The 6,931-nt window shown below is 43.3% G+C and overlaps 1 long non-coding RNA gene across 1 annotated transcript in view; it reads right to left on the reverse strand.

Moving 5' to 3' along the window:
• Nucleotides 1–6,153, reverse strand: part of LOC133561665 (uncharacterized) — a 28,348-nt gene extending 22,195 nt beyond the window's left edge. Inside the window, exons 1-2 of the long non-coding RNA XR_009808751.1 lie at nucleotides 6,054–6,153; nucleotides 5,167–5,382 (exon numbers count right to left, since the gene is read on the reverse strand). This is a non-coding gene — a long non-coding RNA (uncharacterized LOC133561665). The remainder of the gene's footprint in view (nucleotides 1–5,166; nucleotides 5,383–6,053) is intronic.
• Nucleotides 6,154–6,931: the final 778 nt, after the last annotated feature.

Consider the following 6,931-nt stretch of genomic DNA (forward strand, 5'->3'; position numbering starts at 1 on the left):
TTCCTATATTCAAACATTGTTACTGTCACAAACTATGCATAATGTAACAGCAGCCAAAAATATTAAATATACCATATTTTTCGGACGACAAAGCGCACTTAAAATTCTTTCATTTTCTCAAAAATCGACAGTGCTCCTTATAACCCAGTGTGCCTAATGGATGGCATAATTCTGGTTTTCCTTACCGACCTCGAAGCTATTATATTGGGTACATGGTGTAATGATAAGTGTGACCAGTAGATGGCAGTCACAAATAAGAGATACGCCAGTAAACACCATCCATCCATCCATTTCTACCACTTGTCCCTTTCGGGATCACAGGGGGTGTTGGAGCCTATCTCAGCTGCATTCAGGCGGAAGGCGTGTATACCCTGGACAAGTCCCCACCTCATCACAGGGTCAACACAGACAGACAGACAACATTCACACTCACATTCACACACTAGGGACCATTTAGTGTTGCCAATCAACCTATCCCCAGGTGCATGTCTTTGGAAGTGGGAGGGGCCTATACCCAGGTGCAAGTCTTTGGAGGTGGGAGGGGCCTATCCCCAGGTGCAAGTCTTTGGAGGTGGGAGGGGCCTATCCCCAGGTGCATGTCTTTGGAGGTGGGAGGGGCCTATGCCCAGGTGCATGTCTTTGGAGGTGGGAGGGGCCTATGCCCAGGTGTGTGTCTTTGGAGGTGGGAGGGGCCTATCCCCAGGTGCATGTCTTTGGAGGTGGGAGGAAGCCGGACTAACTAGGAAGGACCCACGCATTTACGGGGAGGACATACAAACTCCACAAAGAAAGACCCCAAGCCCGGTAGACTTTAAGTGTTCGAATGAGAAGATAGAACATTACACGCTGCGCTATATGAAGCCGCACCGCTTGATGGATCATCGGCGCATTAAAGATGCAAGTATTATTATGGTGTGTGTATAAGGACCGCAAAATGGCACCTATTAGCAGACATTATCTGACCTTTTGTTTCGCAATATTAAGCAAAACCAACGTTTCTTACCTTCTTGTTCCTGTTGATTTGTATTTGGGATCTGCATAAGTTCTGAAAATTTGCGCGGGTCCGCCAATGTAGTCCGTGTAAATGCCATAGTTAATAATCTTATTTTTCTCGACCTTCTTGTTATGGAACATTCACCCTGTTGCTGTTGCCATTTCTAATATAAAGTAGTGTAAAGTTTTTACTTATATCTTAGATAGTACTTTATTTATTCAGTCAGGAAAATTAAAATTTTCAGCACAATCCCATTCAAGTTTAGACAAACATTACAGGGAGACAGAACAGGACCGCTGACGGGTCTGCCGGCTTCCAGCGCCCCTTACAAAAAAGATGAGATACAGGTAAACGGGGGGAGAAAAAAAATAGAAGATTAAAATAAAATAAAATAAAAATCGGTCTTAGCCTGGGCCCTGGAGAGGGGGTGCAGACTGAGGCCAAGGGAAAAAAACAACAACTCATAGCCATGGTACACAGCCCTCTTCCATGTGTGTAAGAGGGAAACATCAAACATCAAAGAACACAGAGGACATTAAAGACATTAAATCAGCAGATACAACCAGACACTTCTACATACAGCTTTTGAATAAAAAGTAAAAGAAACATATCCAGTGTGGTGGCCTCTGCGGTGTTCCACGCCATTGTCCGCTGGGGTGGAGGGAGCATGGCCAGAGACAGGAGCAGACCCAACCAAGCAACCAGGACAGCAGACTCCACTCTCGGCCAGTGTCCAGTCCGCATGGATGAGCGAGGATACGTCCAAGGTGACTGAGGTGTCCGACACCTGCTCACCCAGCCAAGACACCACGAAGCCTCTCCGTCCCAGCGCTCAGTGCTAGCTCCGCAGCCCTGTCCCCTCATCCGCACCTCCTCCAGTCCCTCCAAACTCTGCAGTCCTGTCCCCTCATCCGCATCTCCGCCAGTCCCTCCAAACCGACACCCAGCAGCTGGTCTCCATAGCTAAAGGCTCCCAGGAGGCAGATCCAGAAGTCCACAAAAAAAGCACCACAGAGGTCACGAAAGTGGCAGCCCTTGTCACACAGTCCCAAAGGGTCCCGGACCAAAAGGCAAAAAAATATAATAAGACATGAAAACAAGAGGGAAACACAAAAGGATGACACAAGAGCACAGAGCTCCTGCCAACAGCAGCCACGACAGCAGCGCCATCTTGGAAAAAATATGTCAGTAAATTTGCAATGAAAGCACTAAAAGTAGAGTTTACATTATTCACCCAAGGAACTTTAGCTATTAGAGGATTCCGGTCGTACATTTTTTTTATGTGACACATTTCCGGCATTGTTGTTGCACTAGTGAGCCACGGATGAGGAGACGCTGCTCCGATATTGATTGAAGTCTGAATGTCATTAAAACAGTTAGCGCCATCTTTTGACACTTTGTCTACTCCCGTCCTTGCACGCTACACCGCTACAACAAAAATGATGGGGAGAAGACGCTGTCGAAGGTGAGCCACGTAAATAAGACCGCTCACAACAACGGCGCATCCTGAAGCGACTGTCAGAAAGCTACTTGAAGATGATGTGTAAAACATCATCTATGCAACACTTTAACCAAATAATCTGCATTACATGTTGTGTAGACCACAAGTCCTGGGCATGACGTTAAAGTGCAACCGGCAGTGGAGGCTCCTATTTGGGGTCTTGGGGCACTAGGAGGTTCACCCCTTTACTACTGTTACCCCAGGTGGCCCTTGGCAAAGGCCTAGAACCTGACTGCCCCCTTGCCAGGAATACGGTGAAGACCTCAACGGCAGAGCAGGCGGAAGACGCTAGATTTAAGAACTACCACAACGGCTGCGATGGAGGAAGAAGGCTGAAGCAGAAAAGGGTCCCCGGTCGTCTAGGACTCCATGCCACCAAACCCTGACCTGATTCTGTCAGGGATCGTGTGGTGACTGTCTGTGCTCCAGTCCCCCCACGCACAGGCATCCTCCATAAAGGGATACACCCCTATCAGGAGGATCGTCATACTTGTTCGAGTGACCGCCGATGAGACCACCTGAATAGACCCGCTCATCAGCAGTGCGCCTTTTAACCCGGTGCGCTTTATGGTCCCAAAAATACGGAACTTGTTAAATAAAACCTCTGCCTTTTTATTAATGAATACTTAGGCCTACTACGCTACTGTGTTTGAAAGTCTGTCATTATGGTGGTACCTGGAGAACCAAGTGTTTTCTGAGGTGCTACTTGGTTAAAAAAAGTTGGGCGAACCCCTGATTCCTCTCTCCCCTCCCTGCATGACCTGTGCCAGGTGCCTCAAAAAGGCCCAAAGAATCATGAGGGACCCATCTCAGCCCGGACATAAACTTTTCGAACTGCTGCCCTCGGGTAGGAGATACAGGACAATAAAAAGCGGGGCAAACAGATTTAAGAACACTTTTTACCGGAGAGCAATAGTGTCGCTGAACACAAGACAAGAATGAATGCATTTGAACTGTGTGCTTGGTATTTTTATCAACAAACCCCGTTTCCATATGAGTTGGGAAATTGTGTTAGATGTAAATATAAACGGAATACAATGATTTGCAAATCCTTTTCAACCCATATTCAGTTGAATGCACTACAAAGACAACATATTTGATGTTCAAACTCATAAACCTTATTTTTTTTTTGCAAATAATAATTAACTTAGAATTTCATGGCTGCAACACGTGCCAAAGTAGTTGGGAAAGGGCATGTTCACCACTGTGTTACATCACCTTTTCTTTTAACAACACTCAATAAACGTTTGGGAACTGAGGAAACTAATTGAAGCTTTGAAAGTGGAATTCTTTCCCATTCTTGTTTTATGTAGAGCTTCAGTCGTTCAACAGTCCGGGGTCTCAGCTGTCGTATTTCACGCTTCACACATTTTCAATGGGAGACAGGTCTGGACTGCAGGCGGGCCAGAAAAGTACCCGCACTCTTTTACTACGAAGCCACGCTGTTGTAACACGTGTCTTGCTGAAATAAGCAGGGGCGTCCATGATAATGTTGCTTGGATGACAACATATGTTGCTCCAAAACCTGTATGGACCTTTCAGCATTAATGGTGCCTTCACAGATGTGTAATTTACCCATGCCTTGGGCAATAATGCAACCCCATACCATCACAGATGCTGGCTTTTGAACTTTGCACCTATAACAATCTGAATAACAAGCCAGCGGCGTTTCTGGGTGTTGTTGATAAATGGGTTTGGCTTTGCATAGTAGAATTTTAACTTGCACTTACCGATGTAGCGACCAACTGTAGTTACTGACAGTGGTTTTATGAAGTGTTTCTGAGCCCATGTGGTGATATCTTTTACACAGTGATGTCGGTTTTTGATAAAGTACCTCCTGAGGGATCAAAACTCCATAATATCATCGCTTACGTGCAGTGATTTCTCCAGATTCTCTGACCCTTTTGATGATTTTACAGACCGTAGATGGTAAAATCCCTAAATTCCTTGCAATAGCTCGTTGAGAAATGTTGTTCTAAAACTGTTCGACAATTTGCTTACAAATTGGTGACCCTCACCCCATCCTTGTTTGTGAATTACTTAACATTTCGTGGAAGCTGCTTTTATACCCAATCATGGCACCCACCTGTTCCCAATTAGCCTGCACACCTGTGGGATCTTCCATATAAGTGTTTGATGAGCATTCCTCAACTTTATCAGTATTTATTGCCACCTTTCCCAACTTCTTTGTCACGTGTTGCTGGCATCTAATTCTCAAGTTAATGATTATTTGCAAAAAAAAAAATGTTTATCAGTTTGAACATCAAACATGTTGTCTTTGTAGCATATTCAACTGAATATGGGTTGAAAATTATTTGCAAATCATTGTATTCCGTTTATATTTACATCTAACACAATTTCCCAACTCATATGGAAACGGGGTTTGTATTTATCAATGTTCTTATGTTGTTATGAATTTCGCACTAAATTAGTTTTTGCTTACAATTTCGTTGTACAATGCACAACGACAATAAAGATATATTCTATTCTTATACAATTCATCGCTGCTAAAGTCGGCAAATTAGCGCAGATTCATTCAAAGCTGTGGCTGTAGGTAACTTCCTGACGTATAATGTGTATGGGAGTAGCTGCACGAGTACATGTAGGATTTTTAGTCAGCATCCAGCAGGTTTTCCTGTTCAGGTCTATGATGAAAAGCTTGCTAGCTCACCTTATGGTCACATGGTCAACGTCTGGACCGAGGCTGCTGGTTCTCCTCCTCCACTTCTCCCCGCTGACATTTCTGCCTGACTCGCTCTCTTCCTTCTTCCCTTCCAGAGGTTCCCAGGAGAGTTTGATGGATTGGCCCCGTTTATGAAGCCACCACAGGCGATCAATCAAGGCCCCGATGGCTGTGATCTGCAGTTGGACTTCAGCCCATCTTGCACTGTATAAAGGCCATAGAGGAGGGAGACACACATACAGTATTATGCATATTGCTGCTTCTGCATATACTCAATATTATACACACATTCTCATACCACAACTTCAATGGCAATATCTTGCTTTGTGAGGGTTCAAAACATTAGCATCAACTCTCAAAGTTGCTGAAAATTATAACATTTGCTTTTTTCTGCAGCTTTTGTGGTGGATCTCTTTACAGATGTGCAGGAGTACCTAACAATGTGATTTAGTGTATTTCTCCCCAAAAAGTATTTCTGTGAAAAAAATAACTCCACTGTTCTTACAGTGGAATTCTAAATGTAGGTTACTAGCTCCATCTAGTGGTACAAAATATCACCTGCATCACTAACACAGGGGCCGGCAACCTAAAATGTTGAAAGAGCCATATTGGACCAAAAATACAGAAACAAACATGTCTAGAGCCGCAAAAAAATAAAAGCCATATTACATACAGATAGTGTCATGAGATATAAATTGAATTAAGATGACTTAAATGAAACTAAATGAGCTCCAATATAGCCACAAATGAGGCACAATGATGCAATATGTACATACAGCTAGCCTAAATAGCATGTTAGCATCGATTAGCTTGCAGTGACCAAATATGTCTGATTAGCACACTCCACACAAGTCAATAACATCAACAAAACTCACCTTTGTGCATTCAAGCACAACGTTAAAAGTTTGGTGGACAAAATGAGACAGAAAAAGAAGTGGCATAAAACACGTCTTAGAAAGTCAGAGAAAGTTATACAGGTAAAAAAAAAAAAAACTACGGTGTGTTCAAGGACCGCCAAAATTAGTAGGACAAAACGGCACTCGGCAAATACTCAAATCAGTGAAGCATGTTTAATAATAACAGTGTACTTAATGACAATTGGGGAGGTTTGTGTCATGTTTGTCCTCCTACAGAAACTATATTTAAACAAAAAATATGCTTTTTTCCTCTTTGTACAGCCCTTACCTCTGGGCCGATACTGAGGGGGACTGAGTTGACCAGTTTGACGCGTGTGAATGATAGAATGTCCAGTACTGTAGTTTTGTGTTTGGATATGACAAATTGTTTGTTTTAAGCTATCAAATTGAATCAAATGTACGCTATATAACCAAGTATGCTGACCTTGAAAGCACATTGTCACTGCATTTGTCACAAGTCACGGTCGAAAACGGTTTGTCCTCCAATCACACCTGAACCCAATTTAAGTAGGCTACCATGATAACCACACCATAGCAACAGTGCCATCTCTGTCGACACTTCCTGGTTCTTAACAGGAAGTGGGCGGAGCAATTTGCCGAAAAAGGAAATTCAACGTAAACTGAGGCCAGCAATTAACTAGACAAAATAAAATAAAAAACAATATAAACAAAAAAGGATATTTGTCTCAAACACTCATCTTTTTCCATTTTTCATATATTTTTGAAAAATCAATCAATCAAGCAATATAGCCCCAAATCACAAATGTCTCAAAGGACTGCACAAATCATTACGACTACGACATCCTCGGAAGAACCCACAAAAGGGCAAGGAAAAC

The sequence above is a fragment of the Nerophis ophidion genome, linkage group LG11 (assembly GCF_033978795.1).
Source record: "Nerophis ophidion isolate RoL-2023_Sa linkage group LG11, RoL_Noph_v1.0, whole genome shotgun sequence".
NCBI lineage: Eukaryota > Metazoa > Chordata > Actinopteri > Syngnathiformes > Syngnathidae > Nerophis > Nerophis ophidion.